This window comes from Nelusetta ayraudi, unplaced genomic scaffold, assembly GCF_046127955.1.
Source record: "Nelusetta ayraudi isolate G7.1 ecotype Tasmania unplaced genomic scaffold, CSIRO-AGI_Nayr_v1 ptg000029l, whole genome shotgun sequence".
In the NCBI taxonomy this organism is placed as follows: Eukaryota; Metazoa; Chordata; class Actinopteri; order Tetraodontiformes; family Monacanthidae; genus Nelusetta; species Nelusetta ayraudi.
In genome coordinates this window covers 1,968,782-1,990,954 of record NW_027466079.1, presented here as the reverse complement: position 1 = coordinate 1,990,954, position 22,173 = coordinate 1,968,782, and positions in this window count along the sequence as shown.

Sequence of the window (22,173 nt, the reverse complement as noted above, 5' to 3'; positions counted from 1 at the left end):
CAGACCTACACTGAGTCTGGACGTGGCAGTACAGTTGGATCATTGTCTTTGTTGTGTTGTTTGGTCATTGTGATCCAATGTAATGTGAGAGAAGGACGAGTGCAGTTATACTGGAGTGAGTTATTTAGAGTGTAATAGAAGTTATAATGCAGAGTCTGTTTTTATGAAATGTTCTATCACCTGGCATCCATCCATCCATCCATCTTCTACTGCTGTATCTGGAGTCAGGTCTCGGGGGCAGCAGCCTCAGCAGAGACCCCCAGACTTCCCTGGACCCATTCACCTCCTCCAGCTCCTCCAGTGGGACCCCAAGGCTTCCCAGTCCAGCCCAGAGACCTGGTCCCTCCAGCAGGGTCTCCTCCTGGTGGGACATGCCTGGAACACCTCCCCAGGGAGGCGTCCCAAACAAGACCCCGAGATGCTGGAACTCCTCCCCCTGAGGCAGGGCCTCCCCACCGACCCAGAGAGGGCAAACCACCTCATATCCAGCATTGATTTATCTGTTGGTGATTAATTATAATGTATCATTTATTTTATTTAAATTATATTTGAACTGAATTGGATTTGTTTGTAAAAGTGAGATTTATTTTCATTGATTCATGTGGTTTATGTTGAGACCTAGTGGAGAAGTGGGTATGGCCTACAGAAGGTTTGAGTACACAAGTTATTCAGATATGGAGAATCCCCATGGCAGGACTTCAGGAGATATATAATCAAAGTGTTAAAGCAGCAGAAATGAAACGTCAGTTGAGGTCAAGGTCACACAGGTTGTGATGGCTTTTATTGTCAGAATATTGAATCATTGAAATATAATGTTTGAGCTTGTAACAAAGTTAGGATGATATAACATAATCACATAAAATAAATGATCTGGTTTCCTTCTGATTCATTGACGTCCTTCTGAAATCTCCACACAAACATCTGGCAAGCATCAAAACCATGAATTATTTTGAGGGAAACTTCTTTTGTCTTACTTATGATTCAATTATGATTTGAGTTCCCATCACAGGTGTTGTGAATCACTTTATCTTTTCCACATGATTTCCTCATTTAAGATCATGAAGCAGAAATAAAGTCTCTTGAAAAGTATTTTTCACCTCCAAAATGAAGATGTTATAGAACTCTGAAGTGAGAGCAGAGCAGTGTGTTGTTGATGTGTGGAACCTTCATGCTGAGATGTTCCAGCCGTGGATGATGAGAGCAGAAGCAGTGGTTGTGTTGCTGCTGCCTTCACTGAGCAGCTGCTCCAAGTCCTGCTTCTTCCACTGAGGATTCAGCTCCACCAGTGGCTTCTGGGACGTCTCTCCCAGTAACCACAGCAGCTTGTAGGGAGAAGCAGTCCGCCAGCCACCAGGCTGCACTGGGGTCAAAGGTCGTGACACACCCACACAGTGTTGGTGAGTGCAGCTTGCTGTTTGGCTCCACTGGTTGTAGTTCTGTCAGCCACCACTAGATAGAGCTCTCCTCTTCACTCTCCTCATCCTCACCACCACCTGCAAAGATAAGAAGAGACAGCAGGAGTCAGGACTCACGGTCCTTGAACGCATCATCACACAGACGTTGACTGTTGATGAAGATGATGGAGTGACTGGTGAGAAGAAGCAGACTCTCAGTCACATGTCAAGTGTGGAACATCAGAAGGTCATGTGACCATGGAGTGTTGGACTGATACTGAGGCCTGATGAAGATGAACTGATCAATAATTGAGTGGTGAACTGAGAGAAGAAGCAGTTTGGCAGCAGATGTTGGATGAATGAGGAGCAGCTGGAAGTCACCATCCTCCTCTCACACTGTGACTGGGAACACTGGACCTCTGCTGTGGGATCAACTGGCTTTGGTGCTGGAACCATCATCCAATGGTTCCAAACCAGTACTAACCTCACACTCTCCAGTTGATGGTCACTGCTGTAGACAAGATCCATCAGTGGCTTCACTGATGACTCCTTCAGGGGGTTCATATTCAGGTCCAGCTCTCTGAGGTGGGAGGGGTTGGACTTCAGAGCTGAGAGCAGCCAATCACAGCTGAGCTTTGACAACCTGCAATACTCCAACCTGAATAGAGAATAAATGATGGAGAGTTTATAATGATGGATGAGTTTTTTCAGGGTGTCATCACTCTGAAAATCAAAGTGAAATCGACTTCAGAATCTGACACTACAGAATAAAATGGGAGAGGGAGGGCGAGCGAACGAGTGCTGCACTGTGGAGTCCATTACTGGCTCTTGATGATGTTGCTGTCTGGGCCCCCTTGCACCAAAGTAGGATTGCGTCATCCAAGATGAGTCACTAAGCCTTCAGCGTTCAACCAATCCACAACACGTGTGTCCAGGCTTCATGGGTCGCACTAAAAGCCATCCAGGATGAGAAGACACGGATCCATCAAGCCAGGTGAAAGCTATCCTGGATCAGTGCGCAATGCTCGCGGCTTCCTTCCATAGACCCCCGTTATGGAGCTGGGATTGACGGATTGGCCATCTTTGACCTCCTCAGAAGCCTCCATGAGGATTTGCGCCTGGGACGGGGATTCAGACTCTCTACCGTCCAGTGTCACAACAACAACCTCATGTTACTCTTTGATGTGTCTTCATGTTTCTATAATAATAATAATAACAATAAACTTTATTTATATAGCACTGCTCATACACAACATGTGCAACCCACAGTGCTTAACAAAACAAAACAAAACAAAACAAAGAAAGGTAATAATAATAATAAGAAGAACAACAATCATAATAATAACAATGAGAAAAAATAAAAAGCTCCACTGCCCCTCCCCCCACCCCATACGGACCCACCCCTCCCCACCAACGCACACAGACAAACGCCCACCCCCATATTCACACAGACATTAGATAACACGGCTTGGCACTGAAGAATCTGATGAGGAAAGGCCACTATGGGGAGCCGTCCACACAAGGGGGCACCATGGCCTGCAGCGCCCCTATGGACAGACCAGGCGTAGCTCCCACCATGGAGGGCCCCCCATGAGGAAACACTGGCACTAAAAGTATAAAAGGGAGAATAATCATAATGAGAAATAAACCAAATACATAAAAATAAAGTGTGAAACAGTGGCATAAAAATGGGTAACCATTATAAAAGTATAAAAATCAATTGAAGGTAATAAAAGGCATAAAAATAGTAAAACGGCATAAAATTAGTGGAGTAAGAGAGAGAAGAGTAAAAGAAGTCAGTTAAACGGCAGGTTAAAAAGGTACGTCTTGAGCCTCCCCTTAAAAATATCAACAGTCGCTGCGGCCCTGAGGCTCTCTGGCAGGCTGTTCCACCGAGTAGGGCCGTAATGGCTGAAAGCAGCCTCACCATGGGTTTTTTTTTGACTCGGGGAACAGTTAACAGGCCAGTGCCAGAAGACCTAGGATATGATGAAAGCAGGTCAGTTAGATAAGATGGGCCATGACCGTTGAGACATTTAAAAACTAATAAGACAACCTTAAAATCAATCCTGAAGCGGACGGGGAGCCAATGCAGTGACTTTAAAAGCGGTGTAATGTGTTCCCTTCCTCTGGTCCTAATCAGCACACGTGCGACTGAGTTTTGTAGTATTTGTAGACTGTAAACACTCTTTTTGGGAAGACCAGAGAGCAGGGCATTGCAATAATCTAGTCTACAAGAAATAAAAGCATGCATTAGCACCTCCGTGTTGGCCTGAGAGAGGAACGGGCGGATTCTGGCTATTTTCTTTAGATGATAAAAACCTATCTTTGTAATATTTTTTATATGTGGAACAAAGGTGAGCTCAGAATCAAAAACAACGCCCAGATTCTTTACAAATTGCGAGGGTTTAAAATCCCGACGTTTTGGTAAAAGTTCCTCTCTCCGGCCTTCAGGACCAATAACTAAAACCTCAATTTTGTCCTGGTTAAGCTGTAGGAAATTCTCTGCCATGAGAATGATTGATATCTAAAATACAGTTTAAAAGGGCATCAATTGGCGCTGTGTCATCAGGAGACACGGCAATGTACATTTGTGTATCATCAGCATAGCTGTGGAAGCTGATGCCGTGTTTCCTTACGACGTCCCCCAAGGGAAGCATGTACAGATTAAAAAGAACCGGACCTAAAATTGACCCTTGGGGGACCCCACATCTAATTTCATGCATTCTGGAGGAGCACGTATCCATACTTACAAAGAAACATCGATCTGTGAGATAAGAACGAAACCAGTTAAAAACAGTACCTGACAGGCCCACCAGGTTTCTGAGTCTATTTAATAAAATATGGTGATCTACTGTATCAAAAGCAGCGCTTTGATCCAGTAGCACCAAGACTGTCAGCTTCTGAGAGTCTGCGTTACACCTGAAATCATTGACGATCTTTAAAAGGGCTGTCTCAGGACTGTGGTTCTTTCTAAAACCAGATTGATAATTCTCTAAAATATTGTTTGTATTTAAAAAGTAATTTACTTGGTTAAAAAACAATTTTTCTAAAATCTTACTTAAAAACGGTAAGTTGGATACAGGTCGGTAGTTATTAAAAATGTTTGGATCCAAGTTGCTCCTCTTCAAAAGGGGCCTCACCACCGCCGTTCTAGAGGCAGCAGGGAAAACACCCGTCTGAAGAGAGCAATTGACAATATATAAAATCTGCTCCTCAAAGAACCCATAAAGTGACTTTAAGAGTGACGTGGGAATTGGGTCTAAAAGGCAGGCTGTGTTGTGGGCTTTACTTGGGAGAAAACTCGACCAAGTGTCCTTGCATCAACTAGAGCAAAACTCTCCAGTGTTTCCTCAGATAAAAGTGGTTGTCCAGATGTGTAGAAAAATTGATTTTGATTAATTAAAATACTGGACCTAATGACATCAATTTTACTTACAAAGTGGTCTGCAAAATCCTCACAGAGGGCATCTGTTGGTGTCTGTACGTCCTGATTAAAATTTGTATTGGTTAAAAGATTGAAGGTAGAGAAAAGAAATCAAGGGTTTTTGCTATTGTTTGTGATGAGGTTGGAGAAATGGGTTATTCTTGCCTGTTTGACAGTTTTATTGTAAGATTTGAGTCGATGACAAAATGTTTCATAATGGACAGTGTTACGAGAGTTAACCACTAGATGGCAGCCAAGTTCCATGCAATATGCAGAGACATCTAGTGCGAGTTGATGACGTTGGCTTCCGGGTGTTTTACCTGATGAGCACTGTTCTAACCATAGATATATACAGAAGGCGAGATGTCTTATCCGCGCTGCTGGCCAATGGAATCGAACGTCCGCACTGGCGGCCATCTTGCCACAGTCACCTCGCTCCGCCCCTCTCACTCATAACTATGTATTCTTATTGTGCATGTTCTTTTAAATAGCCCTAAATTGCTCTATTTTCAACCGAATTTCGAGCGGTTTGGTTTGTTACAAAGGTTATAAGCATAGTTATGATACTGCATACTTATTAATGATTTATAACCATCGGCTTTCATGTGAAAATAGCAAACACGCACACACCCGTATTTAATAAAAACATATATGCTAAACGCTAAACTAAACAAACAAGCACTAAATCGTAACATTAATCAAACAGCTCCAACAATAGCTTACAGATGAAATGTGATCCTACAAGCTTTTGTTTGTGGACAGCGACGATTGCTGCATCCGTAAGCGGCACAGAAGTTCGGCATTTTTTCAGTCACCGATTTCCTGTAGAAACCATAATGCATGATGCTGTAGCAAAGCAATCCAATTGTAAATCATTTGCGAATTAAGTTAAATGATATGGAAAAAAAGCTATTCTGTCTCTCCATATGTCAAATTGCTTGTTTTATTTACACCTACCAATCCTAATCCCTTTTATCACAACAAGAAAAAAGACGGCCTGTAATCTCAGGTTGTCACCGTTCGACTCTGAATCAAACAGGTGGGGGATGAGATATCAGCAGCTCTAGTTCATTGATCACCGTGTCTCTGCTGCATGAACTGATGAGACTGCGTTCATGCAGCAGCAACGTTATAGGAAACGCACCTCAGCGAATAACTACAACCAACACCACAAATATTGTATGTGAACAAAATACTAGTTTGTCCTGAAATAGCTGTTGGCTATACTTAACTTAAGAAATGAAAATCTTAGTGGTCTCAGTCGTATTAACTTGTGCAGATAGGCTGCCATAGCACCATTGTGTTTTTTTTCTAATAGAAAGCTGCACTCTCAACATGTTCAACCATCCAGAATTATTGCTACGTTATGAACGTTTGTAAGAAAGCAAACCGTGTGCAAAGCAGACCGTGACTGCCTGACTGTGGAAAGATGGCGGCCAGTGCGGACGTTGGATTCTGCACCGTGAGACATCTAGCCTTCTGTATATATCTATGGTTATAACTAGCGGCCATACAATAAAAGTAGCGTATCTACAAAGATTGCATGACTGTATAAAAGAAAGAACGAAACATGGTGTCAGAAGCGGAAACTTAACGCCGCGGCTGAAGACAGAACAACAAGGCGCTATAAAGGCTGGACGTTTTTTCAATGGAGCTAAACTGCTAAGCTAATACCTGACGAACCATGGCTTTTTCGATTCCTGTACCAGACGCAATGGACATGAAGGGCGACGTATATAACAACTGGACATTCTTTAGAGCACAATGGGAAAACTATGAGATAACAACGGAACTGGACAAAAAAGAAGCAAAAGTAAGAGTAGCCACCCTGCTTACAGTAATGGGCAAAGAATGTCACATAATACAAAGACATCTTCACATGTCAGCGGAGGACAGAGACAATCCACAGAAGAATCTGGATGCACTACAAAAACACTTTGAACCTTCCAGAAATGTAATCTATGAGTGCTACGTATTTAACACTGCACAGCAGAGTCAACATGAGTCAACAGAGTAATATGTTGCAAACCTGAGAAAGCTAGCAGACAAATGTGAATTTGGTCCCCTGCGAGATGAATTGATCCGTGACAGATTAGTGCTTGTGACTAAAAATGCAAGTACACAAGCACTCATGTTACGTGAATCAGAACTCACACTTGCCAAAGCAATAGACATGTTTAGAGTCAGCGAACTAGCACAAATTCAAAATAAGATAATAACTGGTGTGGAACAGGAGAATGTACACTTTGCACATGACAAACGCTCAGAGATGCGCCCCTCATTTGCACCTCAGCATAATTACAAAGAGCATATGGGACATGCAAACAAAGATAAACGCCCAAATAATAACCTCTGTCGTTACTGTGGAGCAGTGCATGACAGAATGAAATGCCCTGCATTTGGCGTCATCTGCAAAGCCTGTGGAAAGAAAAACCACTTGCCACTGCAAGAGTGTGCAAACAAGCCCAGCGCAAGACATGGGTGAACTTTCTTGGAGAAGACAGAGTAGAGGAGGAAGAAGAAATGGAAGAGGTGTGGTTCCTATCAAACATAAACGCTATGGAACAGGGAAACGAGAAATGGCTTGTCAACCTCAAAGTAACACCGTACATGACTGAACCAGTATCATATGACCCTAGCCATACAATCATGTCAATTGGACACAGGAGCCACAACCAACGCCATAAGCTTCAGAGATCTCCAGCTCATCACACAAGATGGTAATCCAGACATACCAGCCAGCAAAGCCACCATTAAACTGTATGATGGGTCACAAGTGAAACTAGCTGGGTTGTGTCACCTCAAAGCTGACCATGATGGACAAACACACGACCTGAAGTTTCAAGTTATGCACACGTCACAAATGCCTCTGCTTTCTGCAAAAACATGCAAAAGACTCAACTTGCTATTTCATACACCACACAGATATGTCATCTACAGCGGTCTCACGCAGCACAACAGGGACAGATATGCATTTCACAACCACCACAGAGGACATCATCTCAAAATACAACAACGTGTTTGAAGGCCTTGGCTGTCTTCCTGGTGAACTACACCTCGAGGTGGACCCCGACATTAGGCCTGTGCATCAGGTGCCACGACGAATTCCCATTCCGCTCAAACACAAAGTCACTGAAGCCATACGATCCATGGAGAAGAATGGCATCATCACATGCGTAAGAATGGAAAGCATAGCATCAGTTTCCATTCTTACGCAGATGACACACAGTTGTACTTTTCTTTTAAGGCAAACGAGGCTCATCAGTTGGCCAAATTGGAATCTTGTCTTCGTGATGTCAGAACTTGGATGACACAGAATTTCCTGTTGCTTAATTCCGACAAAACTGAGGTCATTATATTTGGATCGCGAGAGAGTAGGGACAGAGTTTTTGATGGACAAAGTGGTCTATTTGGTACTACACCCAGTTCTACCGTGCGGAACCTAGGAGTCACTTTTGATCAGGACCTGACCTTTAATTCTCATATACAGAATGTAGGGAGGTCAGCTTTCTTCCACTTAAGAAACATTGCCAAAATTCGAAGTTTTTTGTCCTTCAAAGATGCGGAAAAAATAATCCATGCTTTTGTTACGTCTAGGCTAGATTACTGTAACTCGGTACTAGCAGGATGCCCAAATTCATCCCTTAGGACATTACAGTTAATCCAAAACTCCGCGGCACGATTGTTAACCGGAACTAGAAGGAGGCAGCATATTACTCCAATTTTAGCTTCCTTGCATTGGCTGCCTGTCAAATTTAGAATTGAATTTAAGATTCTAGTTTTAACTTACAAAGCTCTTCATTCTCAGGCTCCTTCTTATATTAGGGAACTCATTGAACTTTATCATCCTCCAAGAGCCCTTCGCTCTGAGGATTCAGGTCTTTTAGTTATCCCAAAAATTTCTAGAGTTAGATCAGGAGGTAGGTGTTTCAGTTTCCTGGCACCTCTATTTTGGAACCATCTTCCAGCCTCGGTGAGGGGGGCAGACACAGTTAGTTTATTTAGGAGTAGACTTAAGACTTTCCTTTTTCTTAAAGCTTATAGTTAGACTCCATCCACTGTCAGTTAAGCTGCTGTAGGCTTACGCCGTGGAGGGAGATCTTTCGCTCCCGTTACAGGGATCGTTGCTCTGTGCAGGCGGAACCTTTATCACTCTCCTCACCCAATCAATCTTTTACTCTATCCAATCTTTTACTCTATCCACTCTGTCCAAGCTCTCATTATGCTTTGTACAGTATGCTCGATATGCATGATACTGCCGCAGTCTCTGTGTCCCCGGCAGGTGATGACCACTGCGCCAGGAGCTGGATTGTGCTGTCCTGGGGGTCTTGCTGTCATCGCTTCATCCCACCGCCACGCTTAAGACCTGGACTAGTCCTATCGGCAGATTGTCCATCGAGCTAGGCTCTTGCCTTCCAAAGCATGGACACTTACACTCCACATGGACAGCAGCCTTGAATTAGTTCCTATTCTTTGTGTTTATATCCGTTTTGCCTGGTTGGTGTATCTGTTTTTCACTCTGTCCTGTCTGCCACCCTGGCTCACTCTGCTCCTTTCTCTCTTTCTCTGTCTCTCCTCTATCTTTATACTTCACCCCAACTACTCATAGGCAGATGATCGCCCTCTGGAGTCTGGTTCTGCCCTAGGTTTCTTCCCACAGGGGAGTTTTTCCCAGCCACTGTCGCATCTTGCTTGCTCCGGGGGCCCGGTTGGTTCTCTCTGATTGTATAAAGCGCTTTGAGACGCCTTTGGCTGTGATTTAACGCTGTACAAATAAAAGTTTATTATTATATTATTATTATCATCAAAAGAGTCACAGAGCCAACACAATGGATCAGCAACATGGTTGTCATAGAAAAGCCAGGAAAGTTGCGCACCTGCATTGATCCCAGCGCACTCAATAAAGCTCTACGGCGGTCACACTACCAGATGCCAACAATAGAGGAGATACTCCCAGACATTGCAAAAGCAAAAGTATTCTCCGTGCTTGATGCCAAAGATGGCTACTGGCAAGTCAAACTTGAAGAAGAGAGCAGTTATCTGACCACCTTTTGGACCCCGCTTGGCAGATTCGGGTGGCTAAGGATGCCTTTCGGCATAAAACCAGCTGCAGAAGAATATCAACGCAGGCATGAGGTGTTGCAAGGCCTGACCGGTGTAAGTGTCATTGCAGACGACATTCTTCTCTACGGCTGTGGAGACACTTCAGAAGAGGCACTAACTGACCATGACAGAAACCTGACTGCCTTGCTGCAGAGGGCCAGGGAGGTCAATCTAAAGCTCAATAAAAAGAAGCTGAAACTAAAACTATCCAGTGTCCAATACATGGGACATCTTCTCACCACAGAGGGCCTTCGCCCTGACCCAGAGAAGGTGGCAGCGTTTCAACACATGCAAACACCCACTGATGTTAAATCGCTACAGAGATTCCTGGGGTTTGTAAATGATCTTGCCAAATTTCTTCCTCATCTCTCAGATGTGTGCGAGCCTCTCCAACGCCTGACAGATAAGGACGTGGAGTGGACATGGCTATCACAACATGAATCTGCCGTTGACACTGTGAAGCAATTAATCACATGCCACCCAGTACTCAAGTACTACAACCTGCAGGAAGAAGTCACACTACAGTGTGACGCCAGCGAGACAGGCCTAGGTGCAGCTCTTCTCCAGAATGGGCAACCTGTTGCATTCGCCTACTGAACAGAGATATGCGCAAAGGTGGTGTACAAGCAAGGGAAGGATCTTCATGTGGCAGATTTTCTGTCGAGGACTTAACAGCCAAACACACAGCATGCCCACATGCAAACACCTGCCACCATCTATGCCATGGGCCTCACCACCAAAGACCTACAACGAGTCGACCACCTCGCAGACACGAATATTTCAACAGCTACACTGGAGTCCATTAGAACTGCCACAATCAAAGATCCACTATGTTGTGCACTCCAGACTTACATATTGAAAGGGTGGCCCACAGCTACACAAGCAGTAGCTCCAGAACTACGACCTTTCTACTACTCTGACTACTGGGAACTAGATGAACTTTCAGACACAACTAGTGATGTTCTCTCTGACACGGGGCTTCGAACCACGCCCCACAACTCGGTAGGGTTTTTTTCTGAAGCGCTGCTCCGGAGCTTGCTTCAAATCACGTGACTGATGACGTTTGAACCACTTCACTGCTTCATTCAGACTGAATCAGCTGGCTGGTTTGGTTCAGTGGGTGAGGCTTTGAAAGACTGGCAGGTCTCAGTTGAGTTTAAAATGGATGAAACGGCGCAATGCGTTGCCTATCTGGTCGATACCTTTTGGATTGATTTGATCAGCTTTCGTATTGCTTTCGGTTTGCTTTCTTATTGCTCTGCAACGGAACCAACCAGGAAGAGATCTCAAGTCTGGGAGCATTTTGAAATCGTGCCGCCGAACAAGGTCATTTGTTACAAGCGTATTACTCAACTTATTCATACAATAACAAATAAAAGCCCTGAAAATGCTGAGTCAGCTGTGCGCCGGTTAAAATCTGAGTGTGCAGCATTGTTGCGGAATGTACCGCATGAAGAGGAGCCGCCATCTACTTCGAGAGCACATATATATATATATATATATATATATATATATATATATATATATATATATATATATATATATATATATATATATATATATATATATATATATATACATATTCCCTGGTGGAAGATGACTGGGACAACAGTCAAACAGACAGCAGACTCGAGCACATAGTTGGTGACAGGAGGGAAGGGGCTTCAGAACTAGAACGGGCTCCAGTGTTGACTGATGTGCCAAGTGTCCCCCAATCTGGACATTTAGGCCTCAAGCAGACCAGAACCAGATCCAACATAAACCTCCTGAGAGGTACCGCAAAGACTTTGTTGTTTAAACTTTCTGAAGAAGGAATGTCATCTCTTGTTTATTTCTGTGCCACTTTGTTCATGTGGACTGTTCATTTTTTTCTAATGTTTAGGAGAGTGAACTAGTCATTTCTGTTTAACCTGTAGCCAGCTATTGTTGTTGCTGGCCACGTAACTCTCATCCGGTCACTATTGTCCATTTTCAATTGCTTTCTTTCCATATGTTAAAGGAGATGTTACGAAAGTTAACCACTAGATGGCAGCCAAGTTCCATGCAATATGCAGAGACATCTGGTGCGAGTTGATGACGTTGGCTTCCGGGTGTTTTACCTGATGAGCACTGTTATAACTTGCGGCCATACAATAAAAGTAGCGTATCTACAAAGATTGCCGGACTGTATAAAAGAAAGAACGAAACAAGGACAGGAGTTGGGGAAAGAACACCTCACCCCATCAACAACCACAGAATCAACGAGGCAAACGTCCCTGTCACTGTCCCGCCACAAGGGGCGAAACGTCAATGAATGGTAGTTCATGGTTGATGACCCTGCAGCTGACCCGTGGGCACCGAAAGAAGTGCGACAGGCAGCAATGCCAAGCAGGAAATGTCTCCTACCTGTACATTTACAGTAAGTGATAAAATAGCTATATTGCATTTATTTTTCAGTGTTTTAAGAGTCCTTTCATTAAAAAGCTAAATACCATGAAGACACATATTTTGTGGAAACACACCCACTCCCACATTCAGGTGGAGGTCCTCCACCCCCCGCAAGATGTCCCGGTGTTGAAACTGTAGGAGGCGGCGACTCTCACTGGAAGTGTCGGGACTGTTCTTCGCTGTAGGGGAGCGCTCCTCGTGGAGCAACTCTACTTCCGGTGTAGGGAATGCGTTATGCAGCGTTTTCTTGCTTTGCATCGCTCCTCTGATGAAGTGAATGTTTTTATGTCCTGCAGCGTGTTGTTTTTTTGTTTTGTTTTTTTGCGTTTGCACCACGATCCTCTTTTTGTACCGTTGTAAACTTGTATTTGTGTTTGTGACTTTGCGTCGATTCCGTGCTCAAATACGCGATTGTCCCGTATTTGGCAACTAAAAAAGCTGTCCCGTAATGAACTGAGACGGGACGCACTTGACTTTGTCTCCACTCCGTCGCCCCGGCAACCCCAGTGTCCACGCTGAGAACTCTGTCCTCCGCAGTTCTTTGCATTTCGGCTCGCATTCCCAGAGGTGGGCAATGGGCATTCATTGCTGAATGTTTTAAAAAGCTTCTGGCGCGTGGTGGTGGGGTTTAAAGCGGGTGCACTGGGCTTGGACATTAGCGCAGCCGGAGGAAGAACCCTGGTTGCGGGTGCCCGTTCATCGGCAGGTGGTGCTGTGTGTGCGTGATGGTTGTGCGTTCACCGCTTGGCTGTGAAAGCCTGGAAACTTTCTCTGCCTTTTGGACTCATACGGTGCAGCTGGAAGAAAAAAAAAAAAAAAAAAAATCATCATTCTGAAGGCGTAGCGGTGCGCCGCCTAATAAAAGCTCTAAAATTATTAATTAATACGTTTCTGTTGAATTTTATTTTATGTGCTACATAGATTTCCTTGTGCGCTGAGAATGTGCAAGTAGTGCGCGATTGCGCAAGCAAGCAGCTTAGAGGGAACATTGGTTAAGATGCAATAAAGTAAATAGACTATGAGTCAGTAAAGTACCCGTTCTCTACTTGTTCTGTAAAATAGTGGTGTGTGTGTGTGTGTGTGTGTGTGTGTGTGTGTGTGTGTGTGTGTGTGTGTGTGTGTGTGTGTGTGTGTGTGCCAGATAAATATCAGCTGTTTCCCACATTGACTGATGTGCTTTTGAAACTTTGATCTTGTCTTCATGGTGTTGACTTTCTAAATGTCTGTGGTGAATACATGGAGATCTTGACAGAAGAGAAATCTACCAACAAGCAGAGACTTTATCTGGATTGTCTTGTTGCTTTATTGCTTCAATTCAACACTTGATCATTGACTTGACATTGTTATGCAGTATAGACTGATGGTATATTTCATGACTTATTGATTGACTGTTGTCACATTGAGCCAACAAGCAGAATCAAAAGACAAAATTCTCTCACAATATTTACATGCATTCATCTGATTGTTGACAAACGGATCAACAGTCAGAAGGTTGATCAGATGGATGAGTTGTTGAAAGGTCAAAGGTCAGGGTGGAAAGGTCCAGAGTGGAAACAGACCTCAGCTGTGTTTCCACAGTAATAAAGTTGTCATGTGGACTAATGACACATTATTAATCTGCGGGATGAATGGGCTGCAGAGGAAGAGAAACAACGTGGCACAAACATCCAGCAGGTGGACAACAGTCACCAGGAGCACCAACAGGAAGTGGCGTCCAGGCCCCGCCCACCCTGTGATTGACAGCCGGAGACACTGGGTAACAAACGTGAAGACAGAAGAAGAATCAAAGGTGAGAATTCAGCTCAGAGTCTCTCTGACGACTTCAGTCACACTTTCATCAACTCAGCTGAAGAACCTGAAGGAACATAAAGTCCAACATGTAGCGGCTGAGTGAAGGAGGTCTGGACTCTGTGGAGGAGCTCCATGGTTCCAGAGACGCTGTAGAAGGACAGAAGACCTGCTCTGTGGTCCAGGTACACTCGCACTCTGGAGGACCGAGGACCTGAGACACGAGTACTCATGTTGTTGTGACGAAACCAATATTCACCTGGGTAACAATATAAACTCCAGGATTTGTCATTTGCTGTGTTTCAATTCAGGTTCTGCACCCTTGAGGCCGAGTGTCCTCCGTCTGAAGGAAGCGTTCTTAGAGTTCCCAGCCTAGAAGGACGGACCAAACCCCGCCTCCCCGCTAACCACTCGGGACGGTCTAGCCTTCGGCGTATTTCCTCGTTTTCGTCACCGCCGTTCCCTCTGGCTGGCCAACCCCGGAATCGGCTAAAACGAGTGCGTATTTACGAGTGCGCATTTTGAGCGTCCTGAACACCCTCGGGAATTGGAACAAGTTGCGTCATCGCAGTGCGATGACGCAACTTCCTTTCAAAATGCGCACTTCAAGGATGCAGAACCTGAATAGAGACACAGCAATTGAATCCAAATCTACTTTTCTCTGACCTTCCTGCTCTGCCGATGTTCCTGTAGGCCACTGCTACACCAACCCCCTAAAATAAACCACAGAAGTCCCTCCCCCTTCTCCACTCAACCTCCCAGTAACATCGTCCAGTCACACCTTCTCTACTCAGGACCTGCTTCTTGTCAGTGAATCTGTCTGGATGATCACAATAAGACTGAACTTCCTCCATGAATGTCACTTTTCTGTTCTCCTCAGATAATAACAGACGTTGCACTGTGCAGAACTTGCTGTATTTCATCTCTCAGCTTGGTCCAGCTGCTGCCACGTCCTCAAAGTATCTCAGAGGACGGATCTCCAGGCTGGAGGAGTCTGGAGACGGACTGAGTGCTGGCAGAGAGGAGAACCTGTGGAGAAACTGGCTGTGGTCCAGTGTGTGTGAGATCCTCTCCAGCTCAGCATCTCTCCTCTTCAGCTCCATCATCTCCTGCTCCAGCTTCTTCTCAAGCTCTTTGACTCCACTCACTGCTGCCCCCTGTGTGGATCTGACCTGCTGCTGCACCTCAGAGCGTCTTTTCTCCAGCAGACGGATCATCTGGGTGAGGATCTTCTCGCTGTCCTTCACTGCTTTATCAGCAGAGCCGTTGATGGACTCCACCCCCTTCAGGTCTTCCTCTGTGTGCTGGATCTTCTGCTGGATCTTCTGCCTGGTCTCCTCCAGCTCTCTCTGCCTCCCAGGCCTCTGTACTGCTGCTGACACTGTCTGATGACCTTTATGTTCATCCATACAGCATAAAGCACAGATGATCTTCTGATCAGTGCGGCAGAACATCTTCATCACCTCATCATGACGAGGGCAGATGTTCTCCTGGAGCTGCTGGCTGGGTTCCACCAGCTTGTGTCTCTGTAGGGGAGCAGCATCACGATGAGGCTGGAGGTGAGAGTCACAGTAGGAGGCCCGACAGACCAGACAGGACTTGAGGGCCTTCAGTTTCCTCCCAGTGCAGACATCACAGGCCACATCTCCAGCTCCAGCATAGCAGTGATCAGCAGGAGCATCTTGGAGTCCAGTCGCCCCCCCCGCAACGAAACTTGGCACGTTAACTTTGCCGACACGTTAGCGTAGCGCGACAGCGATAGCGTGCTTCCCCCCCCCCCCGTCAACGTTAGCGCAATTTCCAACCAGCACTGCAGAGAGAAAGGCAATATCCAGGTGGAGTGAAAATACATCCCAGTGCCCACCATCACAGGCATATAGACGTAGATAAGATAAATTTACATAAAATACCAGAATGTTTGTCAATTTTTCATTAAAACATATTTTATTTATTTAGTTAGATAAAAATGTTTCCTCCCAGCACAATATGTATTTGTTAATTTAACTCACATTCCTGCCATCATCTTAACACAATTCAGTGTCACTTTTAAGTTGGAAAAGCATAATAATTAAATTACTTAAATGGCACATTTCAAGTAAAACAGTTGCTATTTAGTCTATTTGTGGTGGTATGTGAGTTATACTTCCCATAAAAAGACTTCCTTTTACATCAAGAATATTTAAATTTTTCATAGATGACTCCCAAAGAGACAGACATATTCTGTCAAGTTCTAACCTGAAGACCACTCTGTCTGGTCCAAAAAGAATTATATTGAATTGAGAGCAGCTGTTCTTATTTTCTCTTTTTTGAGAGAGATTTGCTCAGATTTTCAGTTGACCTGTTGATTTGATTTCTCTGATTAAAATTAAAACAAAGTCTGATATTTGGCAGCTTGTTTAATTCTTATACATAGGTATAAAATACATTTTTTATAATAACATTCACGAGTTTTCGTTGTAAAAGTCATCATTTTCATATACACAAGTTGGACATCTAAAAGTATCGGTATCTGTATTGGTATCGGGATACTAGCCTTGGTATCACCTGGTATCGTATCGTAAGGAAAAATAGTGGTATCGCACATCCCTACTTTCACACACACACACACACACACTATACTGTAAATGGCTGCAGTTTCCTTTACAAAAGTGCTACAGACGTCATTCAAACATTCATGTGTTTGTCTCATCAAGACCTATATTTTACATTTGACAGCCACTTAAAAAGAAATGCAGGTCAAAAATATGCATCATTTGCATACACAGGCATATGATGATTAGACCTCTTCTCCCTCTTTGTCAACACACAAATGCCTGCAGTTTCCTTTAGAAAAGTGCTACAGACGTCATTCAAATACCTACGTGTTTGTCTCATCAAGGCCAATATTTTACATTTGACAGCATCCTCCAAAAAAAAAAAATGGAGGTGAGAAATCTGCATCATTTGCATTGACTTCTTTCAGCAGATGTCGCCGGGCGTCGGCAGAGGACGGGGGTCAATTGCGGGCGTCGACAGGGGTCAGGCGTCATTGGGGGTCATCGGGCATCGCGTCGGCCACGGCGGCTCAGTCCCGCAAACGCTGCTTGCAGCTTTAATTTATTGTTTTGATTTAATTTAATTTATTAGTGTTAATGGCTGCTGAAAAAAGGGGATGAATAGTTCAAATTCGAGTTGAAAGTAAAATATACAAATGTTGGTAGTACTAGTAATCATTACTAAGTACAGTTATGCCCATCTGTTATCTTTGTTGGGCTTGAGTTTATGATTATTTTTTTTACCCTGTGCATCTTTTGTTTTGTTAGTAGTACTTGTCATTGCTCCAACACGAGTAAACATGTTGCGTCCCACTAGATGGCGCATTTGCCTTATTTACAAGTACCACGGTCATCGGAGCTGATCGCTGCCACTCTCAGCAGCGTGCGTCTACTAAGGTCTACTAAGATTCCACAATCTATGACACCTCGTGAGCAAAACAGGCTACAGGTAAAATTAAACATCTTCAGTTGAGCAACTTAGGCAAGTTAAACTGATTTAAAAACAAACAAACACTATAATACTAGGGAAAGAATCCTCTATATGTCAAGAAATACAACAGAACAAAAAAAATGCTTACTTTAAATAAGAAAATTCAACAAACCAACAAGTGCAACACTAAAAAGCAAACCAACAATTAAAATAATGCTTAATTGCCTTAGTTTTGTCCCACACTTATCAGCTTAGCTACTAAGAATAACACACATTATTCACCTGGACAGAAGGAGGTTCTGAGGAACGTGTTGGTCCTGGAGCTTCCTGGTCAGGATGTTCGGGAGATCCCTCTGGCTCAATGTCTGGAGCGCCAACATATTTTAGAATTGCTCCTGCAGAGACAAAGCTCACTAGATCATCAAGCAAAACAGATCAGAAGCACATTTTCCTATTTTATTATTACAGTGATGTTGCAGTAATATAGGAAAATTAAAAATGTATTTGTTTTTAAATTAAACATTATGATTGCAGTGTCCCTTTAAAGCTTTTACCCAATTACAAAACTGTCACTTTTAAGAGTTTTTGGCATTACTTTACACACTGTACTAGTTAAAGTAATAAAACTAAGATAAATGACCCACTACCACAATAGTCTAAAATAGTCAACACCATGCCAAAAAAAGTATTTCCATAAAAAATTTCTTTGAATTATAAAACAGTAGCACATTTCTAATGAAGGGCCTACAAAATACAAACTAAGCTTAGTAAATTCATCCTAAGTTAAGGCTAAAATAACATTAAGAGTCAAATATGTGAGAGACAACTTCCACTGAACAATAACAGGGGACTGACTACAACAACAACTACAACATGCCCTCCCTTCCTCCCTCCCTGTTAGAATTTGAATGAACGGGTGTGGAGTCAATCAGTCATTCCCATGGCAGGATAGGCCAACTTGACAGGATATGGTCAACTTTCATAAAACAAACAAAAACGCTGATTCATGACGAACAAATATTAGCCAGCCAGCTAACATTTATCCGACGCTAGCTAGCTGGCTAGCAGGACAAATAAACAAACAGGACAAATAAACAAATAACTTACCTTTCCCCTTTGCAAGTTTTTCTTGATCAGTTTTCTTTTCCTTCCGTTTTTCCGCACCGCTGGGATAACTCCTTTTTGATGCCATTATGGTGTCTGTTTGTTTTTAATCCTCTCGCTAACGGGAACGAATGGTAGCTATCAATCATTCACATCATACCTGTCGGCGTCGCCGGCCCGCTACGTCACAACCTGCGTGACAGTGCAGCAAGCCCCCAGAGTCCAAGATGGCGTCCCATTCCTTTCTATGAAGTTGCTCACCCAGCGCATGGCTCCCAAAAACCTTTTGACTTCCGCATTGATGGGATAATACAGCATGCGCAGTTGTGTCAGTGTGGAGATCGTCACTGACAGACGTGCGCGCTCACGAACAGTACAAAATTCAACATGGAAATGAATGTATTTTTTACGGAACAACTGACGATTGTTGTTTCAAAATTTTATCAATAATAATGATTATTATTATTATTATTATTATTATTATTATTATTATATTAATAAAATAGTATTATTATAATAATATACTATTATTTGTGTATTAAACAAGTGAGCAATGTGCCACTGAATAATAAATGATAATTCTTTGAAGCAACTCTCTATGGACCATAACAGCACTGCCACACATATTTTTTTAATTAATAACCTCTTTGGAAAGCAGACAAAGTAATAAAATGATTGGTCTATTTATTTCATCAGAACTAAAAAAATAAAAAATAAAAACTCAACGATCTTGAAAGTTCCTCCCTTTCTCTTGCACCTGTCGATGTGTGTAGCTAACACAAATTTGCAAATATTTTGTCGTCCTCATGGAATTAAACAGTATACCATGTTAATTTATCAGTGAGTGCTCTCTCTTTTCATGCAATTCATCACTCTTAACATGTAATGCTGAATCATGAAAGCTATGGAGCAAAAAATAATAATTACATAAAACGACGAGTGAAATAAAATGTGTCATTCATTCAATAAAGATTTCATTCATTCATCTTCTATACCCGCTTATTCCTATTCAGGGTCACGGGGGTCTGCTGGAGCCTATCCCAGCTGTCTTAGGGCGAAGGCAGGGTGACACCCTGGACAAGTCGCCAGTTCATCGCAGGGCCACATAGAGACAAACAACCATTCACACTCACATGCACACCTACGGACAATTTAGAACGTTCAATTGACCTCACATGCATGTTTTTGGAGTGTGGGAGGAAGCCGGAGAACCCGGAGAGAACCCACGCAGACACAGGGAGAACATGCAAACTCCACACAGAAAGGTCCCAGGTCCGGGCCCCGGAATCGAACCCACGACCTTCTTGCTGTGAGGCGGCAGCGCTTTTATTTCATTTAACAAAGCATATCATTATTTCATTATGCATTTAATTGTTTTGTGGTCCTGTGTTTTAGTGCTTGATAATTGTATTCTGTTGTCAAATTTGCCCATCAAAGTCAGATTAGTAATCCTGTACATCAGTTTAAGGAAAACCAATTCTAGGTAATGGATTGCAGATCTGGTAGTGACCTGTTACAATGGAAAGAAATGTATACATAATAAGTACGTCTGTGTGCCCGATATTTTAGCTAACACTAAACTTTCTGCACAACTGTCTGCATTGTGTTTAAGTTTAAATGAGTTAAATATGTTTGCATACCCAATTTTAAGTAAAATTACACAAAAAACAATATTGTACATTTATTTTTGGAATATTTTGCTTTTTACAGCTTTCCTTTTGGGGACAGAAAAAGGTTGCACAAATGGGTGGAAAATGTGAGAAGAAAAAACTGGACACCCAATGACAACTCCAGGCTGTGTGCTCTTCACTTTGAGGAGAAATCTTTCATTTTGCGTGGTGAGAGAAAGTGCCTAACTTCAACAGCTGTCCCAACCATTTTTAGTTTCTTCAAATCAGGTAAGAGCATGTCTACCAAACAAAAGGTAAGTGAGTCACACACACACACCCACACACACACACGTGATTTTGATCAAATCTTTGACCACACATATTCTAAAAAATGTAAAGAGGTGTCAGAGATCTTGGAAGAAGACAGTTTTCTCGTGATTCAGGAACCATGTGACAGCCATACTGTGTCTGATGTAGATGTAGAGGTCACAAATGATGTACAGATCACCAATGATGAAGAGGTCACAAATGATGAAGAGGTCAGAGCAACAATGAAGGGATTTTACATTGACTGTTCAGTTAACATGTTCAATGTTAAAATATTCACATGAAAAAAACTTGAAAATCATTACAGCAGACGTAAAAAAAAATTTATAAGAAAGTGTTGAAAGTTATCTTGAAATCATTTATGAGGATACTCATTATAATATTGATGAAGTGTTATTTCATGTTTTGTTGGCTGTTTCAAGGGTTTATTTAGTTTGTTGTGACACAATCTAAGGTTCAATTTGTAAAGAAATAAAAGTTCTTGTGAAAAAAGATAGTAGTCAAAGTGATATTAGTGTTATTTGTGTTTGTGTTTTTTGTAGTCTTGTCTGGATTTGTCCTGTTCGTTTCTGGTCTGTGTTTGTGTTCCCACTCTTGGCCTGCACCTTGTCGTGGTGAGTGGGCTTTTAACTAAGACAGGCCAATTATATATATTGTGTGAAGCCAGCAAAACAGTCATTATTATGAGAATTATAACTGAAGCACACTAAATAATACACCATCAGTCACCTTTTGCTTTTCTGTTATTAATCTAATGTGTGTTATGTCAAGCCTCCACAGTGGCGTGCTGCAGTCAGGATGAGACGAACAAGGTGAATGGATGGACGGATTGATGAGCCCAGCGAGCCTCCACCATCCACAGACAAGCCAGTCCCATTTTCCACCCAGAAGGATGTCTCTTCCATCTATCTTTGCCTGCCAGGGAAATGCAACCAAACATAGTAATTACAGATGGCGTTGTCTCTGTTAAAGTGACACATGAAAAAAACAATATATATATGTATATATATATACATATATATATATATATATACATATGTTTTGTGATTCATGTTCATGACAATAACAATCGAACAGATTTTCTTCATTCTTCCAATGAGTTTCGCAAACAAACATGGAATTTTCCCTGGATCATACTAATACGTTTGTAGATTATATGAAGAAAATTATAAAACACATTTTTTGCGGTTTTATATTAAAGCAGATAGTCAGACGTAAATGTAGCGTGGTAATGTTGCGAAGACACATTTATTTTTGTTTTTCTTTGTTTCTTTAGAAGCTTTTATTTTGGTTTTCTATGGAAGCACAACAGACAACACACATGTTAACGTCCGCTACTACGGTTCGCTCCGTATAGGTCTCACGAGCCACTTGAGAGACTTCCTCTCGAGCGTTATCTACTTTTTACATTTCAAAACACAGATCCATACCCGACTTCGACTTGAACTTATTAATCATGTCGTTTCCCACATTCAATCTTACTCGTATACATTTAAATATTCACATTTCTACTGAATAAACATCCCAT